Source organism: Podarcis liolepis (genome assembly GCF_965112155.1).
Source record: "Podarcis liolepis genome assembly, chromosome: 3".
Classification (NCBI taxonomy): domain Eukaryota; kingdom Metazoa; phylum Chordata; class Lepidosauria; order Squamata; family Lacertidae; genus Podarcis; species Podarcis liolepis.
In genome coordinates, this window is record NC_139557.1 from 35512583 (window position 1) to 35530960 (window position 18378).

The following is an 18378-nucleotide window of genomic DNA, read 5'->3' on the forward strand; positions in this document are numbered from 1 at the left end:
CAACTGTCACATGGTCGGTGTGTGGCATGTGTGCCGTAAGTAGCACAGGTGGGCAGCAGCACCAGGGTCATGAGATGGACCCTTCAGCTGTCCTGATTAACTGGACTAACCAGTTAATCAGGAGTATTGTTGTTAATTTCAGTGAATACTATTGCCTGTCTGCATCTCACACATTTGCATTGTTGCTTGCCACCCCAATCTTTGAATGGTGTGAGATGCCAGGGTTTCACATATACACAACCTGAGTCTACAAGGAAGGGAGGGGGTTCACAGCATTAACACCCCAATAGGGTTTTCCTTCTCCTATAGCCACAGCTTTGGATTCCAACAGAAATCAGGCATCAAGCTGTCTCCAGCTGCCCAGCACGCGGCTGCTAGCTCACATAACTCGCCTCTCAACTCTGGCCTTTGTCTTTCTAACTACCATTGAGTTGAGGGAGGGCACCCCACCCATTTGACATCTGGCACAGAGCCACTTCCTTTGTTACCTTAATGGCCATTACTTAGAGGACCATTATCTCACCAGGAAGCTAGCCTGGCTATTTCAGGAATTGAATCTGTGCTGGATCCAGGAGTTAGAAGGGGTCTCACATATACAGTTTAACCATCCCAACTCATAGCACTATGATTGGATGAAATGACTACCAAGCATTGAGATTAGGGATTCAAAGTCTTTCTGCCTGGGGACTCAAGTCAAAACAGAGTAAAAGAAGGCAAATAGCTCATGGACTTGGGATTCCAGAATGCTGTGGGCAGCACAATACCCTTGGCACCTTGTTCCTCCCTATTTATTTATTTTAATTCTGGGTGGGGTGCAGGTTGTCTGATTCCTTTGTCTATTTTGGGGGTGGATGGTGTTTAGATGTGCTATCTATTTAGGACTTAGGGTCCTGTGTTTTGGGCACTTTGAACCTGGACTTTGGTTCTAACTCAAGAGCTGCATTTATATATGTTACATGAATTTGTTCTCTATGGAATGTCTCACAAGCATTTCTTACCTAGAGGCCTGAGCTTGCCTGCAGTTTTAATATATACTTTTTGCTTCTGTTTCATTTGAGTCTGGATTGTGTGGACCCACCATTAGGCAACAGGCTTTGCACTGGACTGTTAGACTCTGTTTCTAGATTCAGGCACAGAGCTAGATACTCCTGTTTTCATCTGTCAAATGTTGGAATGCATGCACTTAATTAAAGCATATCTTCAGGGGCACCCTTCTGCTTGCACTCCATGCCACAAATCTGTCTACTCTTGGGTCTAGCAGGCTGGAAGCAAAACTACATGTAGGCACTGGTTTCTCTCTTTCTCTGTAGCATAAGTGCACACCACAGTGGCACAATTTTTGGATTTTACGTGCAGCACACTTGTTTGAAAATTTGGCTATTATTGTTTGGTTGCTTGTGAAATTTGTCTGCTGTGTTTCCACCAAATGGTGCTCAAGGCTACTGATTTAACTCAAACAATAATTCTTTGCAATGCTTCTATGAATATGCACACACAGACTAGCTGTTCTTGTAACCTGCCAGTCATAATCCTATGAGCAAGCTCCAACAAGAAACTAAGATATTGCTTTTTAAGCCACCCCCCAGAAAAGCTTAATCTATCTCAGGGTCATCTTTTCACCTATATGTTCTCATGGGATTGCTTCATAAATTCACCGCATACACTTCTCATATTATGTTGGAATTGGTTCTAAGAAGGTTTCCCATCCTTTCCCGTGCAATAGCAGATGGCAAGACTTCAATTAACAGTGAATTCAAACAATGTGATTCACTGGTAATTGCTGGCTCTAGTAACAGGACTTTGTTGCTTATGTTTAAAGAAATAATGATATAGCCACTTGCCAACTTGCCAGCAATTGAGAAGCACAACAAATTAGAGTGAAGGAGAGCCTATAATTCAGAGGGCAAAGCAGCCTGAATGAATCTTATTCTGAAAATACATGATGTTAGGAATTGTGAATACCAGTATGCTGGATAGCCTTCATTTCCTCCCCAACTCATAGCACATCACTATCCATAGAGGTTGTAAGGGACACAGTTGGCACTGTGGTCTAACCACTGAGCCTCTTGGGCTTGCCGATCGGAATGTCAGCAGTTTGAATCCACATGACGGGGTGAGCTCCCATTGCTTTGTCCCAGCTTCTGCCAACCTAGCTGTTCCAAAGCATACCAGTGCAAGGAGATAAAGAGGTTGAATGTAACAAAATGCAATATTCTTCTTACTTTATTTATTTGGTCTGAGGAGGGAGAGACAAAGCAACCCAGCTACAGGTTTGCTTTATCCTGCTTTAACTGTCTAGTTAACTTACTAGAACAGGAAGAGTAAAGTGAAAGAGTGCTGCTTGGTGAATCAAGAACACAGAGAGAATGCTTTCGGCTTAGAGCAAAGGTGCATCAGGGATTCTTTCTGAGGATGCTGTAGACATGGACTTCCTGCGTTGGCAAGAGGATGGCCTAGATTACCTCTGAAGTCCAGCCCAACTCTATGATTCTATAATCAAGCCTGGCATTCTGTGGCCATCAGTGACCAGAAGAATAAAAGGAGATGCCAGCCTCATGTTGGTTCCTGAAAGTAGCAACTTATCATCTGAAGACTGCCCTGTGAGTTTCGGCCAAAAGTCTTTCCTTAGCACCTTCATATGTCTTATTTTGGAACAAGTCACTGGAACATATACTTTCTCTTCTACTAACAGATGCCTCTGCCAGGATACTTGCTTTTGCCCCAGATTTCTTAAGTCTTTCTGAAATGGAATCTTCTAAGATGCTATAGAATCCCACCTTATCTAAAAGAGAACGTGCTGGCATTCATCCCGTCCTTCGTTCCGACTCTGCAGTGGAGGTTGTTCTTTGTTTCAAGAACAAAATGCCCCTGCCACACTCCTGCCTATTTATGTACTCTTAATGCACAATTAACATCCTGTTAAACTCTGCACACATGGCGAATCTACCCTGGTCTCTTTGTACTGTGGCTTTCAACCTCCTGCTACCCTTAAATTACGCCATCGCTCTCACTTTCATGCCAGGAGGAGCTTTTTCAATTTACCACACTGTCAGTATTTACTTGTTAGCCTGCCAATAGCGCTAACATTTTTAATTGATTTACTACTGATTCCTCCCCCCCTTCATTGCCAGGAGAGTGATAAAAAGATCACATGTTGCACAAATGTGAAGGCCTGCCCTTATAATGCAGCCTGTAGGCACTACGCTGCTCCTCAGCAGGTCTGTGGCATGCCTTGTTTTTATACCCTGCAATTAGGACAAGAGTCATGCTAATAATAAAACCTGGGGATACGGCATGAAAGCACCCGCTTTCGAAAGTACCTGTACATTTGTTAGAATTTACTTACATCTTCTGTCTAAATTGCTTGATGTACCTGGGGAGTTGAATGCGTTATGCGAGAAACTCCCCAAATAAAATTACATTGGATTTTCTTCCTGAATGTCACATTTGTCTTTCTAAATTCCCTTGTTGGCTTTTAGATTTCACATGAACAGGGAATAATAACAAATGGAGCTGCATTGTAATAACAAGGGGAAGCCTCTGTTTACCGCAAGAGCTGTGAAAAGGATATTCAAGAGTGTCCTTCAGGTTTGGTGTCTACAATTATAGAGGACTTGTGTGAGAATTATACATAATAAGGTGGTTTTGATTCCTACTTGTTGCTCTGTTGTTGTTGGTTTGGTTTATCCCCCCCCCCCCAGTTATTTTGCTGTTGTGTTACATTCGTAAACCATTTCAAATTCAGCATGGAGACACTTGCTAGCTGTGAAGTGAATCAGGAACAAGCAAAATCCAAAGACACTGGAAAACAGGCTAGCAGTATTTTTTTGTTGGTGCTTTAGGCAATACATGGACTGTCCAGTACCTAGTTATGATATTGCAGTATATTGTGTGGTGTTCCAGCAGTGGAGTAAAGTGTATTAAGTATCACGAAGAGGAAGTCAGACAGAGGTGCATTGCATACCCAACTGGCAACTTTATTGCATGTGAGACTTACAGAGGAAACTGACTGGCTGGCAGTACAAGGGGTGCTCCTGGCTGTGTATACACCATACATTTAAATTACACCCACCCATTCAAAAATCCTGCAGACCAACATGCATTGCTGGTGAGATGATGCTCAGATTGGTGTGTCAAAAATTGCCACCGACCAAGGCCATGTGATTGCATATTTAAACAAAACATCAGTCAGTCACCTTGAAGTCCTTGATGTGTCCTTATGCCACATGCACCTTTCATCTGTTGCAACTGTTATGTCGACCCCTCAAAATACTGCCATGGGCAATCACTGCAGGGTGCCAGCTTGGTCAAGCATGCTGGTGTTGTACAACTTCATCAACATCAGTCTGCCATATGAACTGGCAAGAGATTATCACCCTCTCTCTGTGTTGGAGACTGGATACTCTGATTCAGCATACCTGAACCCTACAAATCTTTTAAATAACTAAAGTCCTTACTTGAGGTGTTAGTTTTAATCAGCGAAGCTTTACACATTATTTTATCCGACACAAGCAGGCACCTTCGAAATACAAGTGCAAAACCTCCTCTATCTTTTATATCAATGAGAATCTTGTGTTTTATCCTAGGTTTCTTCTCCCTCCAAATAAACATAGACAGATCTTTTCGCCAGTCTTTCAGACATCATGTATCATTAAGTATTGGGATCGTTTGGAATAAAAATAGCATTTTGGGGGAAATAGTCATTTTTATTGCTGAGATTCTCCCTATTAGTGATAATTGCATTCTGCTATATTCAGTGTTATTTCAGTCTGGTTCTTCCATTGGTGAGCTATCGCTAATCATGCAATCAGTCAGAAGCCTACCAGTTCTCTGTGGTGCAGGGTGGAGCCTAATTCTATGTCCAAAGATAAGGCAGGATTTGGAGAAAGGAGATGGATTGTAATTGCAGATATAATGAAAAATACTCTATTCCAAAAGTGTTTAAAAAAAATATTCTGGTATTATTAGGTTTGATGTTAAGTGATAGCATGAATGTTATATTGGTAATCACAGCTGGGTTTCCCCCCCCCTCCTGTGGAGTGGAGAGCACAATCCTAACTCTGTTATCAGAGTTCCACTTATTTTTTGTGGGTTAAGTCCACATCTATTTATCATCTATCTGGCTATCTATCTATCCATCAGACAATTCAGTCTCTGGAAGTTGCATCCCTGTTTGCTCATTATTTCTTTCCTTGGCATGTTCACATTGGTAAAGCAGAAGTGAAGTATGCATATGAGCCATCGCCTTGCAGAAACGCAAGTGATTGATATTGTGGGTGTTAACCCTTCTTGTTTCAATTTTTATGCAGGCCAATGACATTTAGCTAACTGAGCTGTCAGTGTACAAAATTGCATGCCACATCTCATCAACAGAGAAGATAAATTACAGTGAGATTTGACACTTTCTATATACAGTTATACACCTGCGCAGGCCAGCCTGTAAACACCTCATTACACTGTAGTGCGTAATGAATAAAGTAGTATCTTGGACCTAAGCTACTGGTGGTTCCTGTTTCCAATAAACAATGTGCATTTGCCATATTCCAATTTTTTAAATTTTTATTTTACAAATGCAATATATTTGTCTGTCCAGCTACACTTGGTGTTACTGGGCAATAAGCACTTGCTACTTACCAGCCTGCCTTGGTGGCATAACTATTAGTGAATTGGGGCCTGATATGTGCTGCTGTGTAATATATAATCCCTGTCTCTGTTGCTTTATTCGTTGCATAATCTTTGGAAACCTAGGAAGCACTAGCTGCTATATCAAAGCAAAGGAATTACATCAGATTTAACGAGAGAGAGTGAGTTTTATTTTGACTCCTGCATTGCATATTTGTTCCCCCCCCCCACAACAGCACAAAATGCTATGAGTAGAAATAAATGAAATACGCTGACACTGCCAAAGAAACAGATAATAGTTAAAGGAACACATTTCCAAACTACAAGTAAACCACAAACCCTATTTGCTGGCAGTTAAGCACAGAAAACATGCTATCCAAGAAGACTGTATAGAACCAGTCTGTGTTTCTGATGTCTAAGCCAAGGAAGGGTAATCTTATGGGACTTCCAGCTCCCACCAGACCTAGCTAGAATGGCCAATTTTTATAGTATAATCATTATGTTTTAAAGGTTTCAGGCAGATGTCTTGTAATATTCCACATCAATTTGTTGCTTCTTCCTTATTCTATAGTTTTCAGTGTGATGCAGATCATAGCATCACAGTCACATAGCTGAAAGCAACCCATGTCTCAGCATTGGCAATCTGCCCTAATGTAAGGCCATGTGCCTATTCAGTCACATCTTTGTGATGACTGATGGACTGATTAATTGCCATATAGAGATCAGCTATTTTGATAAGTGTACATTACATGCCTACATGTGGAGCTTACAATGACCTCTGCAGTCCTTGTATCAAACCTATATTGGTTAAGTTTTCTTCATATGTAATTTTTTTTTAGGGGGGGAACAAGATATACTTAGCTTGTTTATCTGATAACATACTTATCAGAAAATAGACCAACTTTCCACTTTGAACCGCTACTCGACTTGATTTCAGAAGGACATTTCTAGGGTTGGTTACCTTTGAATGAAAAGTGGATCTGATTTCATTTATCAATTTCATATACAGTATCATTCAAGATTGGGTGATTTGCATCTTATGTTTCTAGATATTATTTATTTTGAAGGTTAGCAGTTTTCATTTTAAACTCTCTTAGGGAAAGAGAGCACACAATCAAATTTCAAACGTACATGGAATAGTGAGTTTTTATGATTTCATATTCTGAAACCTGCACTAATGTAAGAACATAGGAAGCTACCTTATACTGACTCAGGCCCTTGGTTCATCTAACTCACTATTTTCTGCACTGGCTGGCAGCAGCTGCCCAGGATTTCAGACAGACAGGGGGTCTCTTCCAGCCTCTGCAGCTTTCTGCAGGCTCATGGAGAAGGCACAAATGAAGTTTGATCCTCTTTATCCACCCTTGAGAAGGGGAATTAAATGAAGCATATGGCCCCTGGCATGCCCTCGTAAGGACCATAGGATTGCAACCTTCATCACTTTAAAAATCACATTTATCTAAGGAAACCGAAGCAATTTCACAAATTGTAGCAGTTCTGATTTTGAAGATATGAAATTTATTTATGTATTTTTTTAGCTCGATGCTACCTATTCTGACTTGATGCAGCTACTCTCCATGATCTCAGTAAGGGTCTTCTGTCTGCTTTTATCTAGGGAAAGAACATTGCTTTAATAGAGAACAGATTTCCTGTTCAAAAATACTCTCTGAGTCTCAATAGTTTTATGATTTATGCAGTAAATCATATATAATTGATGATTTGTACTTCTTCCATTAGTATTAGGTGGACACAACATTGATGTATTGCTACAGTTTTCTTAAGATGCGTTCAGGGTAAAGAGGTTTGCACTGAACAGCTGTGCTTTGCTATGTAAATTGCCCAAGGTTCTCAAAAAGAGAGAAATTGGTTAATTCTCTTCACCTCCTCTAGTCCCGTCTCCGCAGAAGTTTTGCAATACTGTTTTAGGCAGTGCTTGCATCTTTTTGAGGTTACTTATTGTTCTGATTTATATGTGCTTTTTGAACTAGAAGGAACCTCAAGTCAGCTCACATGAAAGAGTAAAATGCAATTACCTTGGCGTTACATCTACCCTCTCTGAGAAATGACATGGCCTGGCTTTGGAGTAACATTGTTAGTCCATGGACTCCTCATGTTGAACCAATCTAGAACTTGTTCTACATCACATAAAAGTAACATGCAAAATATATTTAAATGATCCATGGCAGTATGCTATTGAACACCAACTGCTAGGAACCACAGTAGCTTAGGGGTGGTATAGTTTGATACAATGAAAATGAGCCCTATGCCTGCCTCTTATCCTATGCTCTGCTTCAGTTAGTTGCATCCAAACTGATGAACTCTGGTTTGTACTTGCCCTCTAAACCTAGGATTGCAAACCAGCTTCAGTACATGACTATGGTTTGATCAAGTGGTTCTTTTTGAACCAAGCTGCTGTGTCTTAATTTAATTAAAGAGAGTTGGTAAACAAAGAAGTCTTTCAATTTTTATTTGAATGACCTGAATACAGTGGTATCTTGGGTTACAAACGCCTCGGGTTACAACCACTTTGGGTTACAGACTCCACTAACCCGGAAGTAGTACCTCAGGTTAAGAACTTTGCCCCAGGATGAGAACAGAAATTGCGCATTGGCGGCAGCGGGAGGCCCCTTTAGCTAAAGTGGTACCTCAGGTTAAGAACAGTTTTAGGTTAAGAACGGACTTCCGGAACTAATTAAGTTCGTAACGAGAGGTACCACTGTACTGAATAATGAATAAATATTCTTGCATTTATGTTCTCATATAAACGCTTGGTATTTCCAGATTACTTCAAACCAAATGCATACAAAAAGCTTTAGGCAATTGCTATAATCAAGGACTCACTAGGCAAAGCACTCTATAAGATTCTGTATTGCTTGGGTGATCAGCTTCTAAATAGTTTTGGTGAGCCTTGCTTGCATACCTCCAGGAATCAGCAAAGCAGAAAAATGTACCAAGGGCAACTCTCAGTCATCCAACGGTGAGTTGCAGTTGGCATCATTAACAAGTCCTCCATCTGCTCCAGCACTGTAGGTGACTAATGTCAGGGAGGATCACACGGCACACCCACATGCACACTCTAGATGTGGTTGGACTCGATCCCCTATTAGCCACAGCCAATTGGCCATTAGCCACAACATGACCTATGATCGGGGATGAAGGGACTTGTAGTTCAACAATATCTGGAGGCCACCACATTGGCTCCCCCTGGTATAAATGTTTTATCATGTTGAATGTTCCCCAGTTATTCTATTGTCTCTTCCTACTTCGGAACACCTGCCTACTATTTTGCATCTATTCAGTGCCTGCATTTATTGCAAGCACACAGAAAAGAATTGTTGTTCAGAGCTCCCGGCTGGCTTTTCTTTATATTCCTAAATGTCTTGGGATTATGCCAACATTGATAGGAAAAGGGCACTTGCTGATGTATCTATTATTTTACAAAGTTGATAGTTAAATCCATGAATGTGAATGCGGGTACTCAGGAGAAAAACAAGAGCTGAAGGACAGAGCTTTGTAGGATTACTAGAAAATGGTAGAAATAAAGAGAAGCTAGATAGTCGGAAAAGAGGATGGTGTCAATTAAAGCCCAAAGAGAAGAGGGAGTCGAGGAGCTCCAGATGACTGACAGCACTGAAGGCCCAGGCTGACGGAGTAGAAAGACAATGTCAAATAGGACCTTAGATTTAGCTCCAGAAAGGTCAAGTAACATTAGCAGAAAGTAGGATAGAAATGTTAAGCAAGTCTTTGTTCAGCTTGAGCTCCATGTTGTTTGACAAGGCCACGAAGAACCCAATTTTCTTTGCATATATAAAATGCTTTCTAGAAATCAAGCTATCATACAAGTCCCTCCATATACGAAATGACTTATTAATAGGGAGGAAAATGCCAGCAATGTAGAAAATCCACAGAAGGAATTGGATTCAGCAGAGGATGCTTGGCATGTGACAAATATGTTCTGCGAGTATGCTGTAGAAGTGGGGGGAAGTAGGCAGAAGAAAAAAAGCTGAACTTGTCCATAAATGACAAAACGAGAGAGGATGGCTACACCATGTTTTAACAAGCAGTTCAAAATGACAAGTGCAGTGAAAGCCTAAGCTTGCTTACTCAGAACTAAGCCTCACTAAGCTCATTGGAGGTTGCTCTCTAGTAAGTGAGCTTAGGATTTCACTGTTAATGTGCCTCTATTTCACGGACAGGAAAAAGAACAGCCAATGAATACTGTATAATTTGTCCAAATGGAATGAATCGTAATCAGCAGGATTTGATGCATCACACCCACAGGTGCTAAAGAATTCAGGAGTCAATGACTACAGAATGCAGAAACATGGGGCTTATTGAGAGCAAGGACAATAGGGATCAGGGTAATAAGGCCAAGTTAGTGTGACCTGGATATCTGAGGAAAGCATTCTTATTTTATGGTTACTGATTTTTATTTTCCTTTCCATATCAGAAAAGTTTTGCGAAAAGTTGTGATTGCACATTGATTTATTTTTGATTATAAAGTAGAGAAATGTTGACTGGTGGGTATATTTTTGGTGAAAAAGCCCCAGATACTCAGATTGCCTCAAAGAAGATGGAGAATAATTGCTCTCTATAGCTTCTACAGCAGCCTACGAAAAGGAAGCCGTAGATTTTCCCTGCTGGAAGGCAGATTTAGATTAGGTTATATAAGAAATTCTCAGCAGTGATACAAGTTGACCAATGGGACAAGCTTACCTGGGGAATTTTAAAATCAGCTTTTGATGTTTTTAAGATGAGGCTGAACATCACTGGCTGACATGGTTTAGCTATAGTGGACCCTGCAATGATTCATATGATTGGGCTAAATGACTTTTCAGTATACTTTTAGGACTGTGGTTTGGCAATCTTGAGAAGAAAAGAAAAAATGTGTGTTGGTTTATTGACTATGCAGATGGACACTTGCACAACTATTATGCAGGAACAATGAAAGCATATCTATGATGGAAAAACAGCTAGGTAATATAAGACATCTGTCTGTGGCTTCACGTGAAAGGAAGACAGTTTTTGGAAAGTCTGGTCTTAGGTTTCACCCTTATAGACAGTGAACTTAGTTTACATGCAAATGATTCACTATGTTGCTGATGACAGAACATGGTGACACACCTCTAATTATTATACTATCTAATTTAGAATATGTTTCCTTAAACTGTTTTACACTGGGAAATATAGAAACAACTACACACAGGTACCAGGTGGCACTGTGGTCTAAACCACTGAGCCTCTTGGGCTTGCCAATGGGAAGGTTGGTGGTTTGAATCCACTGACGGGGTGAGCTCCTGTTGCTCTGTCTCAGCTCCTGCTAACCTAGCAGTTCGAAAGCATACCAGTGTTAGTAGATAAATAGTTACTGCTGTGGTGGGAAGGTAAACAGCATTTCCATGCGCTCTGGCTTCCATCATGGTGTTCTATTGCACCAGAAGCGGTTTAATCATGCTGGCCACATGACCCAGAAAGCTGTTTGTGGACAAACGGCTGGCCCCCTCGGCCTGAAGCAAGATGAGCGCCGCACCCCATAGTTGCCTTGGACTGGACTTAACCATCCAGGGGTCCTTTACCCATTATCCTTTTTTTTTTTTCACTGTAAACAAATAAGCAACCTTAACCAAGCCTTACTTTTTGTGTTTTGCTGGTCAGCGGCAGCTGTTTCTCTGAAAAACATGGTAGGAAGGAGCGGGAAGAAAGAGGGAGAGATTAGACAAATAGAGAACCTTTTTTTTCTTTCTTTATTTGCTTTTGCAAGCTTTCATTTCCTGGGTTTTTCCATTGTTTTGGAGTCAAAATTCCTTTGTCTCGAACACATTTGAAATTCCCTCATAGGAATCACTGGAAATTGCTGATTTGCTATGCGAACGTTCAGCTAATACATGATTTCCTGAGAATGCATTGTGTTTGGATAGCAGGACCTGCATGTTTTTTAAAAAAACTTATAATTGAAAAAATGAGTCTTTGAAGCGTATTTTAGTCATAAGACTTCAAGTGCCAGCTATCCGTCTGCTTTTTTGTTTGGCTGGGTCACATGACAGCTGATGAAAATGGAAATTAATAGTACGTATTTTACAACATTCAACCTGAAGTTATTAGTGGCTAGAGGTAAAGTCTTTCATCTTAATCAAAAGAAGTCAAACTGATATAGACTCCTTGTGCAGAATGCTTTGCTCTGAGAAGCCTTTGGCCTCCAATCAAGGCAGCATGGAGATGGACAGTGGAGGTGGATGGTTACATGACTTATGTGGATGGAGGTTGAGTTGGACTTCCAAATGGTACCCACACATCGTCACCCAGGCCAGGTGGTGAGTAAACAGGCAGAACAGGCAGGTGAAGGGTCCTTCTGGACCTGAGGCCCTCAGTAGTGCCCGATCTGACTTACCACTGGTGCCAGACATGCCTATCTCTCACCAACTTTAGATACTCTAGTTTGTCAGGGTGACATTTTGTCAACTGAAAGAAAGATGCCCCATGCTCTCCTAGATTGCCAAAAGTCCATAGGTTGCCTAAGTGTGGTTATTAGATATAGTAACACCCATAAACAATAGCATTGGAACACTTCTTGCTGAGAGATAAAGTATGACAGACAGCACAGGAAACAGGAACGGGGTGGAATTTGGCCTTACTGAGTGATGCAGTAGTTGTGCATGTTTTCATTATAAAGATAAATCTTGTTAGATTTAACTTGTGACTCAGTTGCCTGACACAGTTATTGACACCTGTGATATTACTATGTCAACATTTTATATCTCCTGTTTGTATAGGTGAAATTGCTGTGTATAGGTCACCTGGCTTTCCTTGGTTAGAGTCAGAAAACACATTTGAAGGAGAGAATGAAACCAGCAAGCAGAAGTTATTAAAAGAACAGAGGTCCCCCCCCCCAAGAGATGAATGCTTCTGTGAAATCACATACACAAACACACAAAATTTCAACCGGCTAGGATTTTCGATTCAAAGCAGGATAATGTTTATATACACTCTAAATATCCCAAATGTGGCAAAATATAAGATGGATATAGTTTCCCCAGCCCATTACCTCCTTGATCTTGACATCCACCTTCCTACTCTGCTTGTTGTTTACATACCAGGAGGAGCTCTGACCATTTGCATCAGGTTGTGGGATGTTAGATGACTGAGATAGGGATGGGGGAATGGACAGGAACACCTGCAGCTCCTTAATTTCCTCTCAGAAGCTGTGTTTTCCCATTTTGAACCTGGCATTGGTGAACCTCCCAAAGTAGGGATGGAAATCTGTAGCTTTCCAAGTATTGCTGGAACAACAGCTCCAATCATCCCTCCACTGGCTCCTGTTAATAATGGGTGTTTCTGGTCTGCAACATAATTAAGGGGTTATTCTAGTTTAAAATATAGATTTGCTAAATATAAGGATTTTCTGTCACATGGGATCATTTTATTATATGATCAGATAGGTGAAAAAACACAACCATTAAGTCTCCCCCCCATATATATACAAATTAGAAGTTATATGTAATATATATAGCTTGTCAGAAATAAATCTTTTTGGGTGGTAGTCCCAGTGCCCTGGACTGTTCAATGCCTGCTAAACACTGAATTGTTTCAGCAAATGTTCCTAGCCAGCCATATTATTAAATTTTGCTGATTTTATCTGTATTCTGATTGTTTTATTATGGCTACTTGTTTTTAAAGTTTGTTGTGTTTTTTTGTATTTTTGAGTAAGTATTTTATAGTGTTTTAGGTAAACTTAGATTTAAAATAAATAAATAGCCTATAAATTGTGTTAAATAAAAAAAAGTCACAAGATAAGTAGAGATCTAACAATACGTGAAAGTTTTTTTCTTTTTCTTTTCTTTTCCTATTTGGACAAAAGGATCTGATCTCCAAAGTATATAAAATCTTGGTGGAGAAATGCATGAACATATATAGCCAATTAAAAGAAAACTGGGAGAAGGAATTTAAGACGGAGATCAGTGATGAAAAGTGAGTTTGTAAAAATCAACCAAGAGAATTGTTGTAAAAATATTATATGAATGATATCATACTAAATTATTGACCTTAATTTCTGGCATGTGCTTGAATTCCTACCACAGAGAGGTCTGGAATTACCACTGTAATTAGGGTTGGTGTTATGTACTAAGCTTGGAGCCTAGAACAATAGGCAGGTAGGATCCTAGAATGCAGCAACTGATTGGCTTGGAGGAGAAGACCAATCAGGCTCCAGGAGGGAAGCTGAATCAGCCAATCAGATGGGACTCATTGCGTAAATAATGTATATAAAAGCCTGAGGTTTTGGGGAAAATTCAATCACTGTTTTACAAGCTGCAATAAAGAGCATGAAATCACTGCAGGACTCCGAGTATATTTCAGTTGGCAAAGATGCAGTGTGTCTTGGGTGGTGGGGTGGGGGCAGAAACAGTAAGCTGGTCTTACCTCTTCTTTCCACAGGTAGATAAGGAATTTGGCCCATTCTCCCAGTTCTTCCTGCATAGGCCGTTTTTACAGCATTAAAGAATAAAGAATTATGTTTGTTTAAGTAAAAAAAAAGAACTCTACCACCTCAGAAGTTGTTTGGTAGTGCAACCAGAGCCTGAAGGATGAAAAAAAGTATAGGTTTACTCACAAATGCATTATTTTATAATTTGCTGAGGCTCGCCTAATAGCATGATTTTTCAAAACTGTATACCTTCTAGGCCTTGTTATATTTGATTCACCCAGTATTAAAACTGCATTTTGCTTTGGTTAGCATTTTGTGGTTGCCACAAAAGCCTCATAGCAATGAAAAGTAGAGACTGAAATGAAAATCTGAAATGAAAATCATTAGTCTGCCTGAGATATCTCAAAGGGAACAAACACAGTGATACTTTGGACTGCAATATGTTATTCTCCAAATTATAACATTTGTGCCCAACAGAGGAGCAATAAGTCCCATTTACAGCCAAGGGAGTTAATCAAATAAAAGTTATTGAATGCACAGTAATCGTTAGATAGCTGATGGTAGAAATCTTCCATATATTGTGTAATTAGTATTAAGTGATGGATTCCCCCCTGTTCTATGTAAGCATGCTTGCACAGTTACATAGAGCCCAATAATAGAAAAATATATATGGCATGGAATAGAACTTTGAAGTGTATCTGTTATCTCTCTGGTAACACAAATATTCTTAGTGGGCTTTTTAGTTTTTATCTAAATAGCTCTTTCATGTTCTTTGCTCTGCTGAAGGTGAGAATAAATAAAAGCTTTTATTTTTGGTGCAAATGCATTGGAATATTGCTGTGGGTGTTCAGGAACAAATCTCAAGCAGAGAAGAATGAGGGAATTCACTTATTTTGAACTCAAGGGAAGCAGAAAAGTTTCTGCTTTTTGCTCTCATATTCTGTGCGCCTTGACACAGAGCTGCTGAGTTTCAATCTTCCTTTTGGCTCATGTCACAGAATGCAACAATGGAGAGGAGAATGAATATTATCACATGTGCTCTGAAAAGGAATGAAACAATATCTAAACACTGATAGTTAATATGGATTTGAAGTAGGAGGTTGTTTAAATGGCGAGAAAGTGAGCTGGGCAGAGGCATAACACGGTTGCTAAACTTCCTTTGGTTTTGCATTGCAATTAATCTGGGCCTGTCAAATTATTTTGCTACATGTTTGGCTACTAATCTGAGGTCACATCCACACCGTACTTTTAAAGCACATCTAATGCACATTTAAAGGCATATGATTATAGCATTTGCATTTTTTTGCTGCAACAGTGTGATGAAGCTGCAAAAGAAAGCTAATGCTATTGTAGGCTGCATCAGCAGAAGCATGGTGTCCAGCTCAAAGGAAGTAATAGTCCCATTCTATTCTTCCTTGGCCAGACCACACCTGGACTACTGTGTCCAGTTCTGGGTGCCACGGTTTAAGAAGGATATTGACAAGCTGGAACATGTGTAGAGGATAGTGACCAGGATAATTAAGGGTCTGGGAACCAGGCCTTCTGAGGAACAGTTGAGGGAGTTGGGCATGTTTAGCTGGGATAAGAGGAAACTGAGAGAAGATACAATAGCCATCTTCCAATATCTAAAGGGCTGTCACATAGAAGATGGAGCAAGCTTGTTTTCTTCTGCACTGAAAGGTGCAGGAGACCTGAACCAATGGATTCAGGTTACAAGAAAGAAGATTCCTATTAAACATTTGGAAGAACTTTCTGACAGTAGGAACAGTTTGACAGTGGAACAGACTCCCTTAGAAGGTGGTGGACTTTCCTTCAATGGAGGTTTTTAAGCAGAAGTTGGATGGCCATCTGTCATGAATGCTTTATTGGAGATTCCTGCATTGCTGGGGGTTGGATCACATGACCCTTGGGGTTCTTTCCAACTCTACAATTCTATGATTCTATTACTTCCCCCATAGAATCCTGGGAACTGCCATTAACCCCTCATGGAACTAGAATTCCCAATACCCTTAACAAACCACAGTTACCAGGATTTTTTGTAGAAAGGCATGCACTTTTGAATGTGTGTTAAATGTGCTTTAAATGTATGTGTGATGTGACCTGAGAAGAGGACTAGGCCATAAATCCAATGGTTATCCTGGACAAACCTGAACTGTGGCCTAGCAAGGCCTGTCTGTGAACTAATCCTACAGAAGAGGGGATGCTGTTTCTACTTTTGTGCGATATTTATGGCCCAGACCTCATAAAACAAGAAGACTGCTAGGGAACTGACAGTCAGCTCCACATAAGACTTTCCTGCAGCACACAATGGGGGGAAAAATACATTGTAAAAACATTTGAAGTATATACCTCTCCCCCCTCCAATGCCAGAACGGAAAACTTATTCAACTAGACTTTATCTATGTCAGTGAAAAATTAACAAGTGAAAAACCATACTGGTTCAATGCATGCCCTTGATGAAATCAGACAGAGACTTCTGTGAATGGAACTTTAAATATCTCAGTGGTCTTTGGTCATTTTCATATGTTGCACTTTTTATCTCCTGCGGCAGCAGTCTTGTTGACCCCTTCGAATGTAGGGCGCCAGCCTCATCATGCAATGACATTTTAACATCAGTTGTTTAAGACATTGGGAAAAGCCTTCATTTTTATATTCCCCTTTCCTCCTTCATAAGACATATGGAAGTACTGCAATTCCTACATAGGCTGATCATTTGGGAATATTCGATTTTGCTAAACTGTCTAAAATTATATTTGGACAACTTCAGACCTATCAATATCCTAGAAGAATTTTGAAACCATGTATAAGGTTAGGAGGATGGAACGGGAAAATAGTTTAAACCTAAGGGGTGGGGAACAGTGAGAACCTTGGAAGTTGGTGCCATTGACTTTTGACAGGTATAATGGCCCAATACAGGGAGCCATACTTAAACACTGGAACTAGTGGCAGACATACCTGGATGTAGAGCAAAACTTTATATATTAACTCTATAATTCAAGAAAGCTTATTTTTATTTCTTGTGTGGGATTGATAGAACCCTGCATCTGGATGAGCCTCATTCATGGCATAGTTAGGAATTCATTACTCAAAAGCCTAAGGGCGAGTGTTACTATCATACAGTAATTTACAGATTTATAGATAATTTCCCCCCATCAGAGGTACTAACCATTATTACTTTTATTAATTTTGTAGTAGATCATCTACACTTGGCCACTGATGAAGGCTAAAAGCTGAAACAAGTCTGGCCAAGGAGCACCCGTTTTCAATTAGCATGTGCCGTATAAATAGAGTGTAGGAATGCTTTATTAATATGTGTTTGTAGTTTGGATTTTATTGAATATTAAATATCTATAGCTATATTTGCAACTTCCTATTGAGCATTTTACCCTTATTTTTGTTTATTCTGTGATTGTTGTTTTTTGCTAAGGAAAGCACAGCTTATTTCCTTGTGGCTATATGATACATTACCAGAAGAGAAATGACCGCTCTGAAGGAGTGCAAAGAGAATAAACACCATGGTGTATCTGCACCAGCATAACTGGATGCCTTCATCTGCCCCAGCTGCAACAAAACATGTCTCTTCCATGTCAGTCTCTACAGTCAAAACAGGTACTATAACTCTCCAGCAGATCAAATTTACCCCCAAAGGCACACGCCTCCATCGTCTCCCGAGACAGACGGATGCCAACAACGATACAATACAGTACAGTACAATTTGCTGCATCTTGTGGATTCTACAGCAGCCTGACATTCTTAAAGTTGGCAGTTTTTATATGACCAGTACAGTACTTCTGCTCTGATCTCCTCGTGCTCAGTATCTGGAGGGGAGCGGGAAGGACCAAGGTTCTCACTAAAGGGAAATATGTGAAATTTTGAATTATCTGAGAGTGAATTATCTGGCAGCTTACCTGAAATGCAGGCTTCATTTAAGTCGATTAGAGTTTTGGGTAATGTGATGGGATACATCTAGTACAGACCACAGAACGTAACCTTTCAGATGTCTCTATATTAGCCTTTAAAACAATAACAACATAAGGCTCTTCCTTTCCCCTGCTCGTTCTCACTTTATCAACTGGCAGATGGGTGATTTTTACTTGTTAAGGTGAATTGACTTCTTACAAAGGCTTTTCCACTGCACTGCCATAAATCAGTTGGAAACGATGGCTGTGAGAACAGTAAATCAGCACCCTGGGCCTTGTCATTTTACCATCCAGCCTGCATGCTGGGAGCCGACATTTGTTCCCAGCAACCGCTCAAGTGAAAAGGTGTTTTAAAAATACTATATATATATATATATATATATATATATATATATATATATATATAATTTGCACTTC

At 40.1% G+C, this 18378-nt stretch overlaps 1 long non-coding RNA gene across 2 annotated transcripts in view; it reads left to right on the top strand.

The window, feature by feature from the left end:
* The window catches only part of LOC310703525, a 236558-nt gene that overhangs the window by 37010 nt on the left and 181170 nt on the right, over positions 1-18378 (top strand). For both annotated transcript variants that reach the window (XR_014524216.1, XR_014524217.1), the window contains exons 3-4: positions 13478-13587; positions 17469-17650. This is a non-coding gene — a long non-coding RNA (uncharacterized lncRNA). The remainder of the gene's footprint in view (positions 1-13477; positions 13588-17468; positions 17651-18378) is intronic.